The 15773-nt window shown below is 48.4% G+C and overlaps 1 pseudogene; it reads right to left on the reverse strand.

Moving 5' to 3' along the window:
- Positions 1–10920: 10920 nt before the first annotated feature.
- On the reverse strand, positions 10921–15269 carry LOC148380360 (uncharacterized; annotated as a pseudogene).
- Between the last annotated feature and the right edge of the window lie 504 nt (positions 15270–15773).

Below are 15773 nucleotides of genomic sequence, written 5' to 3' on the forward strand. Positions count from 1 at the left end.
CTTCTTGTTCAGTGTCTTTAGTCCTTCCAACGCCTTGGTCAGTCAGCCTCCTGGTGCCGTGTTGTTTGGGATGAAAGTACAACATGCATCACCAAACATTCCACACACACCATGTTCCTTAGCCAATAGCATGTCCAACGCAATTCTATTTTGGAACGCCATTAACGACGTTGCGGCCAATTGTTCATGAACTGCAGCAAATGATTCAGCTGTATAATTACCCAGTCGTTGGACATTGTAATGAACGTAATTAATACGGTCTACATTTTTACTGGGGGTGATCCATAGGAAGATACTTTCGAATCGAATTAGAATCCCAAAACCTTGACTTACTGTTAGAGTTGTGCACACTCCAACTTATTTTGCAAGAACCAAACAGGAGACAAGTAAGTCCTTTTAAGCACCTGCAGGTGGAGAGTCCATTCGTCGCTGTGTGGACATCGATGATCGAAGGAAGTCTGACTCAGGCCTCTAGCATGAGCATTTTATTGAGAGAAACAGAGTGGGGGTTGAGAGTGGGGGTCAGAGTAGACAGGATGGGGCCGAAGCCCCTGGCCTGCTGATCAAAGCATAGCAGGGGGTCTTTCATGATGTTGTGTAAACAAAACAACTTTGATTGCTTCCTCTGCAGCTAGTCAATCAGTTCAAAAGATCTTAGCATTTTGTTCTACTACTTTTGTTAAGACAGGACAAGCGAGTTTAATTATTACAGGTTACATTCCAACATAAGCATAGGATCAAACTAATCTATCAACCCTAACACTTACCTTCAACGCCATCTGCGTCATCTGGGTGAATAATTGCATGCCGTGACTCTCCAATACCCTCTCAACTGAGAACAAACCAAACTCATTCCCTAAGCATTGAGAGTAAAACAACCACATTTCTCCATATGTTTACTTCTTTTGTCCATGACATGAAGCAACTACAAACTGTCCATCTTCTTCACATTGGTAAATACATGTCCCTTCTCTATCTGGTGGGGCTAAATCCAATACTTCTGTTACCTGTTGAATTTGCTTCCTCCACACCCGTCTCCGGTACTTTTCCAATTTGTCATGTAATGTTTGGTTTGCCCCTGTCCAATTAAACAACGTGACATACGTTTGCCAATTTTCGCTGTCACATCTCTGTCTCAAACCCCCCTGTTCCTCTCGTGAGAGCTCTTCTGTTGTGTTCACCTCAGCTTCATAAACTACTTTTCCTCTGCATCGGTATTGTCTGTAAGTGGTTAAAATTTGAATCTGGGACGTTTTCTGCTGGATGGTCTCATCAATTGTCATCAATGTCCACACAAAAAGACAACTTACAAATAGCACTACTCCTAAAATTTATTCTGAAAATTCCAAAAACCTTTTTGGGCCCTCCCCTTTCCTTTTCCGTATTGCTCCTTCTGTCCGCCCCCCCCCTCTTGGCCGGGTCCGGGACACGGCCAAACAGGAATACCTTCATCCTGACAGTACAAACTCTGGGGCCGGACGGAGTTGTGAGTAGTGATACCACCGGCGTCCTTTGAAGTTGAACTGGGGCGCGTGAGACGTCCTTGCCAAGGCACGAAAGGGGCCCTTCCACCGGGGGTCCGTCCACTTCCTGGAGATGACTCGGACGTGCACGTACGGCATGAGCTGTTTCTCCACCGACACCCCTTCCTCCGCCGCAGCCGCAGCGGATTTCTCTCCAATATGTGCAGAAACACTGGACACCAAAGCAGACAAATAGGACCAGTATGCTGTATGAGACAATTTTGGTACCGGGACATCCTCCGGTGGGACAAGCGTCGTTGCTGGTCCCGGCATTAGACGTCCAGTCATCAATTCGAACGGCGCGAATCCAGTGTACCTGTTAACGGATCGCCTCACAGACAACAAGGCAAGCGGAAGTGCTTGTAGCCAATTCATTGTCGCCTGAGCCATGATTTTGGCCAGTTTTTCCTTCAACGTCCGATTTATGCATTAAACTTTGCCCTGGGCTTGAGGATGGTAAACACAGCCAAATCGATGCTTCCACCCCAAAATTGATTCCACCCTGGCCAAGGCTTTGTTGTTAGTGTGTACCATTGTCAGGGCGGATCAGGGCCGGGAAACCATGGGTGGGGATGTAATGGGTGATCAAAGCCTTGATCACAGCAGCAGAATATTCCTTTGAGCATGGATATGCCACAGGCCAGCCTGAGTAAGCGTCAACCAACACAAGCAAAAAGCGTTTTCCATTCACTCTTGTATTCATGTCAGTGAAATCAATGATCACCTCAGCCCCCGGCCACGGGGCCGGCTGAAACAGGCCGGGCTTAGGTTTCAACGTAGGGCGTGCATTGAACGTCTGGCAGGACTCACAATCCGCAACGAATATCCAGACTATGTCTGAGAGTCTGGGATGCCACCAACTTTGAAAATGGATCATCATAGCATGGGAAGGTGTGTGTGCCTGTGACAGGACCTCCGCCATTAGCCTTCCTTCCGGAAGAGCGGGGTGTCCTTTGGGTCCTACCCACAAGCCATCTGATCCTTTGACAACCTTTGCTGCCAGCCAGATTGATTTTTGTTCCGGGGACGTGGCATCCTGGGCGGCACACAGATCGGCATGTGAGAGTGACAGAGGCAAACAAGAGTCGGGGTGTTCCCCGTCCAGAATTACTGGACTGCGGGTGTTAGATAAATTGTACATATCATGCGTTCCCTAATGAGTACTTATTAATAAGATTATTGCGCAGAATGCTTGCTGTTTCGCCTTGCAGACGTCCACCAGTCCACAACAAGTCAAACGATGCTGTCTGGAGCTTCCTGACCTTCTACACCTCTGGGAATCCAAGAAAGTTGCTGATAGCTCAATCCATTTTGTTGATGTCTGCACATGGCATTTTGTCCTTGCACTCCTTTCTCATGGCGTCCTGTCTGTGACTACTTGTTTCACATAGCATTTTGTCATGACGTCTTGTCTGTGACTACTTGTTTCACATAGCATTTTGTCCTTGCGCTCTTTTGTTTCTCATGACGTCTTGTGAGTACTTGTTTCACATAGCATTTTGTCCTTGCGCTCTTTTTTGTTTCTCATGAGACTAGGCCATGCTTTCCCCCCACCTGTTAGGGGCTAGTCTCACATTGTGGGTAGGGCATTCCAAATAAAAAGAGCGAGGGGTGTGACAGATCTTGAGTGTAGTCGGACTGCTGTAAGTCTGGATGCACTCCTCGCGAGAAAAGACTCAACATTCTGCCTCACTGGTTTTGTCTGCTGATCCTTTTGCTGATTTTGAACCTGACAGCGGGACACCATCATCATCTCCAGCAATCCTGTGTCTGCCATTGGTTGTTTAATTTGGTATGCATTCTGACACTCAGACCAGTACAAATTAGGAATGTGAGTTTTCCGCCAATCGGTCTGTTGCAACAACTGCTTAACCATTGAGCCCAATTGTCTGGCCTCGTGTCCTGGGGCAAGAGCCAACGAAATGTGTGGCACCCCTTTTTCTGTCATTTTGAACCACTGCATTTGTTCATATGTCAGTTCAGTTGCTGCTGCGACTCCCTCTTTACCAATCAAAATGCATGATGAAGTTAAATCCCACGTGTGCCCTTCAATTTCTTCAAACAAATCCCAATATACATCATCACTTTTTCGGTCATAATATAGAGTGCAATGCAAAGGATCAACAGGTGGGTGGTATGGCGCCAGTGAGCAGATCCAGGGCTTCCACAGCAGGTAGGTCGAGAACACACCACCAACAGCAGGGGTCTCTGGCTCCAGCCTGGCCCAGTAGATAGTTGCAGTTTCTGCTTCTGCCGGTGGGGCGCCATCAGCCACTGACCATGTTGTTGTAGCTGCTGTGAGCAATAGATGCTGACGCCATCTGGAAATTGAATAATCACTCCCTCTGGCCCACACAGAATTCTGGTTTCAACGGCTGACAGCAAGTCCCTCCCCATCAAATTGATCGGAGTGTCTGTGGAATGGATGTATTTGTGCCACAGTCTACACCCCGTCCGGGTGATCACAGTTTCAAGTGGTTTGGTAAAAGGCAGAGTTCATGGTTGTCCCGAGAAGCCGACTAAAGTTGTTGTTTTCTTTGACAGTGAGGATACAGGAAGGGCGGTGTTTATGGATGAATAAGTTGCTCCTGTGTCCACCAGCATCTGCAAAGGTTTTCCTTCCATTGTCACATGAAGTATTGGCTCCGCCGGGCCACTACTTTCCTGGCTCCCCGGGCGGCCCTATTCAAATTGTCCACACCAAAGATCATCATGTTGGTAGTACTGACCTCCGTGTGTTTGTGGCTGTTGCCAGGGCTGTCCACCGGATGGAGCTGCCTGTTGCATCGGCGCCCCAGGTTGGTATGGCGGGCCTCTGGCTGGGCGGGCGGCTCCGCGTGGCCGACACTGTGGGCATTCTTTTGCCGAGCGATTGGTTTCGCCGCAGATGAAGCATGCGTTGGGCGAATGGGGTTTGTATATTGCCCTCCCCGGGTAAGCAGGTGCACTCCCTCCCCGGCCTCTGTATCCGCCCCAGAACTGGCCCCTTCCGCGCCCCACCACCTGAGGAGCCTGTGTCATTTGCATTTCCTTTTTCTGAGACTTAGACTGTTTAACTTCACCATGCATCTTTGCCAACTGTAATTTCAACAACTGTTTGGATAATGCGTCTGTCTCGTTTTCAACTTTAGCTTGTGACTCAGTGAACATTCTGCAGTGATGCAAAAGATGACATTTAAATCATTCTTCGGCACAAACCAAAATGTCAGGGTCTGACATTAGCTGCTTCTTCACATCTGGCGGAAGCCTATCCACCAGCGCCGTCCGGAAGAGCACCTCTGCCTCGTGCGTGAGAGCCGGATGGCGATCTGTGGTTTCAATCCAACTCTCCACACATGTTACATAATGTTGTGCAGGTGACATTTTCACATCATAAGGAAACATAGTGGGGGCCAGATCGGTGGGTTTCGGGAAAGTCAATTTAATGTTTTCAAACAGGGGCGCTGCTACTTGTGGCGAGGGCACCTCCCTCCCCAGTCTCGCTGTGCCTGCTGCTTCCTCAATCGCCTGCAATTGCACTAGGGAGCATGCTCCTGCCAACATCTGGTGCCTGTCACCGAGTGTACAGCCCTGCCCACTCATCAGAGCCAAAAATTTGCTCAGACGTCATGCTTTTGAACCTCGTTAATTTACAGGCACATATTCCAAAAAGCATTTCTTGATTTCATTCCAATGAAAGGACTATCTGCTCTTTCACAGGGGACAAAAATTAGCCAGAGATGCTTTTAATAAAGCGTCATGTATTTTACAAAGATTTATATGATATATTGTCTGTAATCATCAGCCCCAACATTGGAGAATATTTTTTTTCCAAGGCGAGCATGAAACTCGCTCAGAAAACTGAATATGATTTAAGTTCAATCCAATTAATATCATCTGTCCCTGACCGTGTCTCTCTCTCTCCCTGCCTGCACTTCTTTCTACTGTCCTGTTAGCCTGCAATTGTCCAAATCAAAAATGTCATTTTCTTTTAACTGTCTTTCTTTTGAACCTCTAAATCTCTTGTGTTGCTAACCTATCTACACCAGGAAACCATTTAAAGGGTCTTAAAGAAAGGACCAACAGATTACGCCCCCTATCTCCTCAATATTTACAAGTTAGCCCCCCCTCTTTCTTCTCTCACTCCCTCTTTCTATCTGTCTTGGGCCGAATGTGTAGCGTCCTGCCACAAATTACTGCTGCCACGGCTCAACTGTTTTCCTAAGACCCACAGGTACACATACATGAGTATTTTAATGAGTATTGCAAGCATGCCCCTCTCTCGCCTATTTGCAAACTGTTAAACATTAGTGTCAGTGATGTTTCAGTTTCAATCATGCACGTTCGCTGTTGGTCATGCACCCTTTCCTCATCCACATTTGATCTCCCCTCGTCTTGCCTCAGTTCTCCTCGACATTGACCTCTCCCGGGGGACGCAGCCTTGCCTTTGCGGACTCCTCGGCACAGCGCCCCTGGACGAGGGGGGGTCAGCGTATCAATGTTGACACCACGGTCTGGCCAGGCCCGTGCGTCCCGCTGGCCCCCACCCCCGCCGGTATAGCGCCATTCCACACCTTAGAGCCCACCGGCCCCCCTCCTTTCTTGAACATTCTCTGATCCATGCCGTCTTCCTCCTCACACGCCCGCACCCACACAGGGTGTGCACATAAACGTACACACACCGAGCGCGCACACAACTGCACATACACACACACACGCATCCGCACGCACGCACGCCAATACACAAAGCGCGCCCACAGAGCTCAGACGAACGATGACAGACTGACACACATTTTACAGAGATTACGCACGAACACAGAACACACAAACAAAGGGATTCGAATCCATCTCTCATGTAGCTTCTTTGCCACTTTCTATCGGTTAATACCACTCACAATTTGCGCTTCCACATCAGCATACATTCCTCCAATCTCACTCCATTCATTCCTCTCAGCACACACACTCGTCTCATCACACACACTCCCCCCAATTTGGTTCATTTTGGATATTTTAGCGGTCTGATCTCTCACAGGAGGAACTGTTACCACCGGATATTTTTTGAGGAGGCCTCACTTCTCCGCACTCTTGTCCGCCACGACAAAGCACTAGGTACCTGACCTATCCTTAGTACGCATAAGTCCCTGACTTTACCGTACACGTTACACACGTAAATTCCAAACGTATTCACCGTATGTATCTTAACTTCTTGCACACCTTATTTGATCTGAACGACAGTCTCCTCTTAAACTTCCTCTTTCAATTTGCAGAATTTCGACTTATAGTAACAGGTATTCTGCTTACCTTATCGGTGATGAGCTCAGGGTTGAGGAGACGTCGTGCCAGCTCAACGTTGTGCGCTTATTACAAACGGTTTGCCGACCGGGAGACTGTCCCTGACACTGTCCGGTGTCTTGGATACAGACCACGAGTTGTCAATTACCACCTGGACGTGATGTTGTTCTCGTTTCTCACCGACCTTGAGGTGTTCTCATCCGGTACTCCCTGTCTGGGCCTGAAAACAAACAAGTTTATGCAGTTTGCCTGCACATTCTTCGCCACCCACCAATCCACACGAGCACTCCAATACTAGATATTATATTAATATGATTATAAGTTTAACACAACCTTAAAAAATATGTTTGCAAACTGCCGAAAGCACATTTCCCTTTAGGAGGAGGTCTTAAACCCACTAAACCAAAAAGCACTCGCGGAGATAGTTCTTCAATCCAAAAAAAGGTATTAATTTACATTAACCATAAATCTCCGGGTTGACTTTCATACAAGAAAAATAAAAAAATAAAATATATTCTAGTAATGATTTTAGTGGTTGAAAAAACGGTATCACTACTCCTCCTTCAAAACCAAGAAACACCAAAAAAAAAAAAAACACACCTGTCCTAACACCCTCTTATGTCAGGACTCGTCCCCGATCGTTTCATAGTTCTGTTCGTGTGTCTGTGTGCTCGCCCCTCCCCTCCTGCGTGCCCATGATCAGTGTGATTATTCCCACCGGCCTCTCGTTACCTATCGTGTATATAAGTCCTGTCTGCCCCTCACTCCCTGTCGGATCGTCGATGTCGTCCCGTTTGCTGTCCTTGTGGTTCCTATCTGTTTCGAGTCTGTTTCTGTTTGCAATCCCTGTCGGTCAGTCTGTCATGTTATTAGTTTGCCAGTTCTCGTCTGTTTCCCTCGATGCCTCGTTCCACTTCCCTTTTCCCTCAATAAACCCTGGTCCAAGCTGCATTTGGTCGCCCTGCTCCATGTTCCATCCGATCCGTGACACATTATAGGTGGCTTCAAAGGAGGAAACATTAATTAGTTGTGTTAATTTGATTGAAGAGTTTGTACTTAATAACTTCAGATATTGGGCCGTGAATGGCAGTGGCACTATCTGGCTTCACATATAGAACAGGAATAATTCATAGGCCAGACCACAAATAATAATGATATTAATGCAATCAATATAAGAAATTCAATAGGCTCCAAAAATAAAATAAAAACACATTACAGGGCAACTCCATCTCATATACAAAGAACATAAACTCGCAGCAAATATCTTGTTGGAATAATTAGTTTTGCAGAAGCGCTGGTCGGCCTGAACCGGAGGTCTCATATCTTCGCTCAAGCCAACATATCTGTCTAGCTTTAGGGAGTTCTTATACTCCCTTCCTTTTCTTAACTGTGAGAGGCCCTCACTAGTTATGAACAGAACACCTTTGTTCTTTGTTTAGCTCAAAAGAAGTTCTTTCTGTTTTATACCTTGTAGTTTCTATTCATGAATTGTTGTTGACCGGGACAGTTTTTAACTTATCCCATATTTACTCAATGTTTAAGTAGACTTCATGCAAGTTATCTCACATCTACTTAACGTTTGTTGGAGTGTATTCACGAGAGGTATCTGATTATTTACTCATTATTATTATTGTGTGAAACGTAGCAAGAAAGTCTAGAGCATTGTTTTGCAGGGACATGGCATCCAGGTTTGGAGATCGCAGCCAAGAACGAGGCTGCCAACTACCTAAGAACAGACTCTGCATTCCTGGGGTCACGGATCGGCCAAGACCATGCGGCCTCGCACCACACAACATTTTCAGTTAGCTAAACAGCGTTACTACAGTAACAATCTCCCCTCCCTTTAGTGTAGCAACGCCGTAATAAAAAGAAGAGATAGCGGAAGAGGAGTCCAGAATTGGTGGAGGACTGTAACTGCGCCTTCTACGTAATTCTCCTCGCGAGCAAAAGGAATACTGGTTGTCTTCTCCTCTTGTTTCAGTGTATAAAATAATGTCTTATGGTACTTAGACCTGACATTTTATTGGCCAATACACCTGGGGATTCCAGTGGGCATCAGTGGAGATCCGGAAAGACCGCACGCGGCAGGACCTCCCTAGGTGGGGTCCTAGAATCCTTTTCAAGGGCTGGCTGTCTGCTCGTCAGCTGGGATCTGAAGGTTGAAGGCAATCCGAGGTGCAGAGGTGAAGAGAACCAGAGGGTGAGTTTGTTTTTATTTAAAAGAATGGTGCGGCCGAGGGCTCGTCGTGCCCTATAAAAGTCCTAGGACAGAACGGAGTGGTCCGTTCTAAAGGTACCAAAACGGAGAGGTCCGTTGAAGCAAAAGGACAGAGGTGTCCAAGAAAAGTTACAGAATGGAGACGTCCGTCTAAAGCAAACCCGGGCAAAATACGGTCTGCAGGCCATATCTGGCCCTTTGTTCGTCTCTGTCCTGCCCGCAATCATAAATTACATTTGATTACAACTTAATAAATTAAAAAAATCTGTGTCGTACATGCAATACAACTGTACTGGTTTTATTTTGAAAGGCGTCGCATTTCCGTGTTGCATGCGTGCATGTGAGCTGTGCGTGTAGGTGAACAGCGCGAAGTAACGCTGCCCTCAAAATGTGTGCTGACGCGAAGAAAAGAAAAGTTGACAAGTGCCGTGTTTTCAACAAGACATGGACTGCCAAGTATTTCTTTACAGAACTGAAAGGTAAAGCATTGCTAGCAAAACTGCAAGCCCAACAAGGACTTTTTATCAAACTTCACACTGATATGCCCGGAGAAAAAGAGTGCATTTGAGAATATGTCACTCTCCCGACGTACCGTAACAAGGCGGGTTGAGGACACATTGATATGTTTCTATAAATGTGTTGTAATTCACAGTTTGAGAAAAAGTTAAAGAAGTTAAGAATAAATTGTACTGATTAATGATTTTTTTATTTGACCTATACACCACAATTTCACATTGCCTAATATAAATATAAACAGAATAATTGTAGTCTTCTAATTACCAGTACCAGCTATTTAAAATAAATAATTTAGTGCATATTACAATGGAATAAAGTTGAGCAGGTTTAAATTATCGTTGGTGTGGCCCTCTGACATAACTCAGGTTTTACATGTGGCCCCTTGTAAAAATTAATTGCCCACCCCTGCTCAAAACTAAAAAAACAAATTTAGAGTTCATACAACAAAGGACTAAAACAAACAATTGTCTGACAGCAAATTTTTTGGAATGATATACAGGCTAAAGATGGCAAACATTTAAAGCATTCTTTATGCACTGTAAACATCTGACGTTGTCTTTTTCAGTTTGCAGAACATTTTCTTTCAAATGAAGAAATATATTTCTCAGCAATAACACATGATATAAATAGGTACGGGCTGCCAATTGCCACAACGCTTCTATTAGAGACTGGTAAGTAATATGCACCCAAGAGATGTTATTGCCATCCAAAGAATGGTCCTGACTGTGCTATCAATGCTATATTTGTATAGCTCAGTTGAGTTTTACACATGGAAGCACTATAGTAATCCTTCTGTCTTTGTTTTCACAGATGATTTATCTAACGATGGCTTGGTTGACGTACTGGGTAGCACGTCCGCCTCAAAATTAGGAGAGTGCGGGTTCGATTCCACCTCTGGCCCTCCCTGTGCGGAGTTTGCATGTTCTCCCCAGGCCCGCGTGGGTTTTTTACGGGCACTCCGGTTTCCTCCCACATCCCAAAAACATGCTTGGTAGGCCGATTGAAGACTCCAAATTGTCCCAAGGTGTGAGTGCAAATAGTTGTTTGTCTCTCTGTGCCCTGCGATTGGCAAGCAACCGGTTCAGGGTGTCCCCCGCCTACTGCCCAATGACGGCTGGGATAGGCTCCAGCACGCTCGCGACCCCCGTGGGAACTAAGCGGTTCAGAAAATGGATGGATCACAGCGCAGCGCGCCCTAGCGGCGCGGTTCCCTCTCTGCCCGGTGCAGCGCCCTCTCGGCGTGGCGCAGCCTGAAGGCCTCTCGGCGCACTATGCGCCACGCAGTGCCCCCCGGGGAAACGCAGCGGTTTGTCTGTGCGGCGCAGTCTCGAAACGCCCTCTTGACGCAGTGCGTAAAGTGCGCGCATGCCCTCTCGGCTCAGCACGCACGTCTCACAAGCGCACGTCTCGCAAGTGCCCGTCTCGACGCGGCGCGACGCGGCGCAACGCGGCGGCCTCCCCGCAAGCGGAAATATCGTTGCGGCGCAGCGCGGCGGCCTCTCGGCACGAGAGATGACGCTGCACGGAGAGGACCCGCGCTCTAGGCCGAGAGGGCGCACTTGATGCACGCGATTTGCGTGCTGCGCCGAGAGGGCAGGCCGAAGATGCAGCGGAAGAGACAAAATAACTCTGAAGTTGCCCTATATGTTATAGAGCAATGGTGACAAAAAAACTGAGGACGCCGGGAAGAGTGAGCGCGGCGCTGCTCCGCGGCGCTGCTCCGCGGCGCTGCTCCGCGGCGCTGCTCCGCGGCGCTGCTCCGAGACGCGCCGTGCCGAGAGGGCATCGCACCGCGGCACAGTGCGCCCTCGCTGCAACTTCGAGGCACCCTCCGCCCTCTCGCACGTCTCGCGAGCGCACGTCTTGGTGCGGCGCAGCCCAGCGGCCTCTGGGCACAGCGCGCACGTCTCTCGAGCGCACGTCTCGGCGTGGTGCGGCAAAGCGTGGTGCAGCGCGGCGGCCTCTCGGTGCAGCTCGTACGTCGTGCCGAGCACACGTATCGGCGTGGTGCAGCGTGGCGGACTCTCGGAGAGAAGCAGTACGAGCAGCGCGCGCAGCGAGCGGAGTGCGCACGTCTTGCGAGCGCACGTCTCGGCGCAGCAAAGCGCTGCGGACTCTCGGCGCAGCGCGCACGTCTCGCAAGCGCACGTCTCGGCGCGGTGCAGCGCGGCAGGCTCTCTGCGCAGCGTGCCTGTCACGCGAGCGCACATCTCGGCGCGGCGCAGTGCGGTGGCCTCTCGGCGAGGGCACGTATTGGCGCAGTGCAGCATAGCGCAGCGCAGTGTGGTATATGGTTTTAGTTGCTTCGCTGGTCTCCAAAAAACACTCGGTGGTCGGTGGCTGTTTCCAGACAAATAAGCACTTCAGGGACCACGGCTGATTGGGAAAATATTTTATTAAACCGATGTCAAAGTAAAGTCTTTCCAAAAAGTTGAGTGGCCCAAGGCATGGATGTAAAAAAGCCCCCCAACCCCTGTCAGGCCCGTATCTTTTATACCTGGCAAGGAGCTGATGTCATGGCTTTGTGCACCAGCTGTGGTTTTCAATCTACTAGTTTACTTCAGTCCTAAAAAGGAGATCTTGACCAGCGCTGTTGGTGATGGACGACAACAGCCACTTTACCTTATTATAGAATTGCACACATTGCTGAAACTGAATTCTCCCTGACCAGCAAATATAGAATAGAATCGTGTCACTGACGCCAGGTGGACATTCTAAGGCCACCTAGAGGAATAGAGAGGGAATTCCAAATTACACTTCATTCCCCCCTTCCGGGACAAAGTAATAGTCCCGGAAACGGTCTAACAAAAGATGACATCGGTAAAGGTCCAAACATCTTCCCCCAACCAAATTTTATATATGCTCACGTCTACAATTTGGCCCAAAAATCCTCAGCCTAAATCACGCTCAAGGCATGCTACGTAAGGTTATTTTAACTAGGAAAGCTCAAACTATTTAGTTAGCCAATTGCTCCCTGACAACTATTTGAGGCCTCTCAGGAACCACAAGCAAAGAAAATTGAAGTCCGCATTATTCAAACGACGATACCACCCCCCTTAGGTAATACCCCTACAACGGTGACAAATTGCGAAGTAATAAATTTGGTGTGGCCCATTAGAAGCCCCAAAAAGCTGCCGGCCCTTCCTCAAGAAAAAACCTCGCCAGTCTAATGACAAGGAAAAAGTGGAAGGCCCCTTCCACTAACCCCAGCGGTTTCCCCCACCTGGTGTCACCCAGGTGTGAGGAGCCCTGGCACATTACAATCCACAAAACAGTATGAGCTCACCAAACAGTATGGAAATGGAATGACATGTCCACCTATCACCAAACAGTGAAATTGTACCGTCACATGATCAGCAGGCCAGCAGGTAACAAAATGAGGTAAAAATATTGGAATAAACAATGAGGTATATAGTAATGAGGTATCAAAACATGCTATCAAAACAAGCCCCCGAAATGTCGCCCCCCTTCTTCATGTGTAAGTGCGTGCCGAGGCAGAGTCCATTCCCCGAATCTTCAGCGATAGAACGTGCTGGGTATCACTGCCCAGGGCCTGCTGTCCATACAAAGTCCTTATGTCCAGGTCACTGTCCATAGAGTCCCTTGCACGGCCCCGGTCAGCATTCAGAGGTTCTGGAACGAATAAGAACTCCTGCCAGTATCGTGTGATGACAATGGCACTCAACGCAAAACACATGCAACTTTGACACAATAACGATGGTAAACTGGTCGCGGGCTGGGCAACAACATACAGTGGATCACTTTCCAGTGGAATCATGCAACACGTCACACAAAAAGGAAAATGAAAACCCAAGGAAGTGGTGCTACGCCGATGGTCCCACTCCTTCATCCCCTAACTTTGGGTTTTCATTTTCGTGTATAGCTCTATTTTTTGTATTTTTCTGACATTAATTCTCCTCTCCCATGCACTCCCCTTATCAGTTTGTTATGTTTAATCCGAGTACCTGTCAGTCACTATCATTTCACCAGAGTAAGTCAGATCAGCCTTACAGTTGATCGGGAGCAGCGGCATCTGGGTCTGGTCCCTTGGCATTACCACGCCTATCCACCGTAATATCATGGCCTTTGCGACAGTCATTATCACAGTGCAAAAACAAAGCATCACACATAGTGATATCCCGAGCGCCCCCAACACCTGCGCCACTATTGTCCCTATAGGTCCCAGTCTATCCTGTATCCAGCTGGTTGCTGACCAACCAGCGCCCTCGGACGGTCCAAAAGAATCTCGAATAACTTTAAGCGCGTCAATGATACTGGTAATGTTGTCGGTGTTATCAGGGATCAAAGTGTAGCAAGCGTCATCTGTCAAGTTTAGGGCTATGCAAAACCCCCCTTGCCTCGCCAAGATATAATCCAAAGCCATGTCATGTTTAAGCAGGGTCAACCGATGGCTCTTTTGGGTAAGTGACAACTGTCGAAAGCCCTTGATCGTCTCATTCGCAAATCCCTGGAGGGTATACGTAATATTATCAATATGATCTGCCAAAAATGTCACCCCATACCAGGGAAAGATCCCAAGGCCCCACTTTTCTCCCAAGCTAATTCTCCAATGGTACGCATCCGTAGTGTGAAACGCCGCCATCTCCCTCTTGGCCCTGCTTGGGACCGCCTGATAAGTCTCCCCCTCTGGCTTGTGGCCCCTCTTTATTGTCATCACCTCAAACGGGAGCTTCAGGGTAGCAGAATAGCAGCAACCCAACCATCCATAAGGCAAAAACAAACAAGCTTTAGTCTCACATACCCACCAGATGTCTCTAAGGTTACCTATGGTTGTGTTTCCAGGCACCGTGCGATTCTCCACCATCACCGTAATCGCATTATAGGAGTCGGGTAGAGGAAAGGTCACCGGATGGATGGCTCCCCTTTCCCCCCATGCTTCACCTGGGAATTGCATAGAGTAATAGTCGCAATCTGCCACCCCCATAGGCACCCCCGGACCACCGTGAGTCACATTAGAGCAAAAACAGGCGGGCACCTTTATAGATGGCACATCTATGGATTCTGGCACCGCAACTTGAATGTCCTCATGCACGGCGAGCATATCCAAATAGGGAAGTTCACTTATCCACGCGCACACCCCTGTGGGCTTAAAAATCTTCCTGACCTGAGCGTCAGTTTCAGGTGCTTTCCACGACTGCTCGTACACCAACCAAAGCAGTAGCCTAAGTTGGCAATCGTCGGATACCGGCAACGGAACAGTCTGAAAAACAGCTTTCAGCGTACTTGGTGATTTTACCCTTACCAAGCGCGGCCCACTCACTGCCTTGGACGACTTGATCGAATGCACCATTCGTTACAGTTTCTTCCTGCCCATTCATCAACCCCCGGTAATGCCAAAGCATCGAACCCATAAGCCTTCCAAGCAGCTTCTCGTCTTGCCATAGCATGCAAATTGGTTCGCACCTCCGCCGGGGACCAGTCCGAGTCCGCAAACGCTTCGTGGACAGGTCCTGGAACGTCAGGCGTCGGCTTTACCGCCTCCGCCGTTGTCATGAGCGTCCCCGACGCGGCCGACTGCGTTTCAATGTTGTCGCCAATCGTTGTCATGGATACAATGTTAATTTTGATTCTGACTGCCTTTTCCGTCTTAACATACTCCGTGACTGGGCTGTCTGGTTGTTCGTCATCAATTTCTTTTTTCTCCGTCAATGTCACGAAAGTAACACTGTCTACCGTCGTTTGGTCGCCCATGCGTTCTGCCTTTCCCACTCCCATTTTGAAACAGGTACACGTATAGTTTCCAAAATCAGTCATGCCAATTTTTGTCAGAAATAGAGCGCAGTCTCCTAACACCTCAAATCGCCTATATGTATTTAGTAACAGTACATTGTCCACATGTGTTCGCTGGGCCAGGGCAAGGATGTTACCGGTGTTGTCTTCCCATTTGGCGGTGTGTCTGCGCAGGGACCTTCCTGCCCTTGCGCAATTACATGGCAGTATGACAGCTCTTCCCAACACTCCCTCAACATTGCTCAATGTAACGCTCCGGCCGGACTCTGTGGCGGACTGGGCGTCCGTCGCTGGGTCCTGTAGGGTGACCGTGTCCATCGGGGACACCATCTCCGGTGGTCGTTGGCTCGGTGTTGCTGTGTGGAGGAGAGTCACCTGCATCTGGGGAGGGCGCGTCGTCAAGATTGACATTGTCGAATTGTTGGCTTCCTCGGTCGTCGGCTGTGTCGCCCCCGATGTCCTCAGGAACAGATACAGCAGACACGTTATCCACC

Source organism: Syngnathus floridae, chromosome 21 (assembly GCF_059516105.1).
Source record: "Syngnathus floridae isolate MCC-2025c chromosome 21, RoL_Sflo_1.0, whole genome shotgun sequence".
Lineage (NCBI taxonomy): Eukaryota > Metazoa > Chordata > Actinopteri > Syngnathiformes > Syngnathidae > Syngnathus > Syngnathus floridae.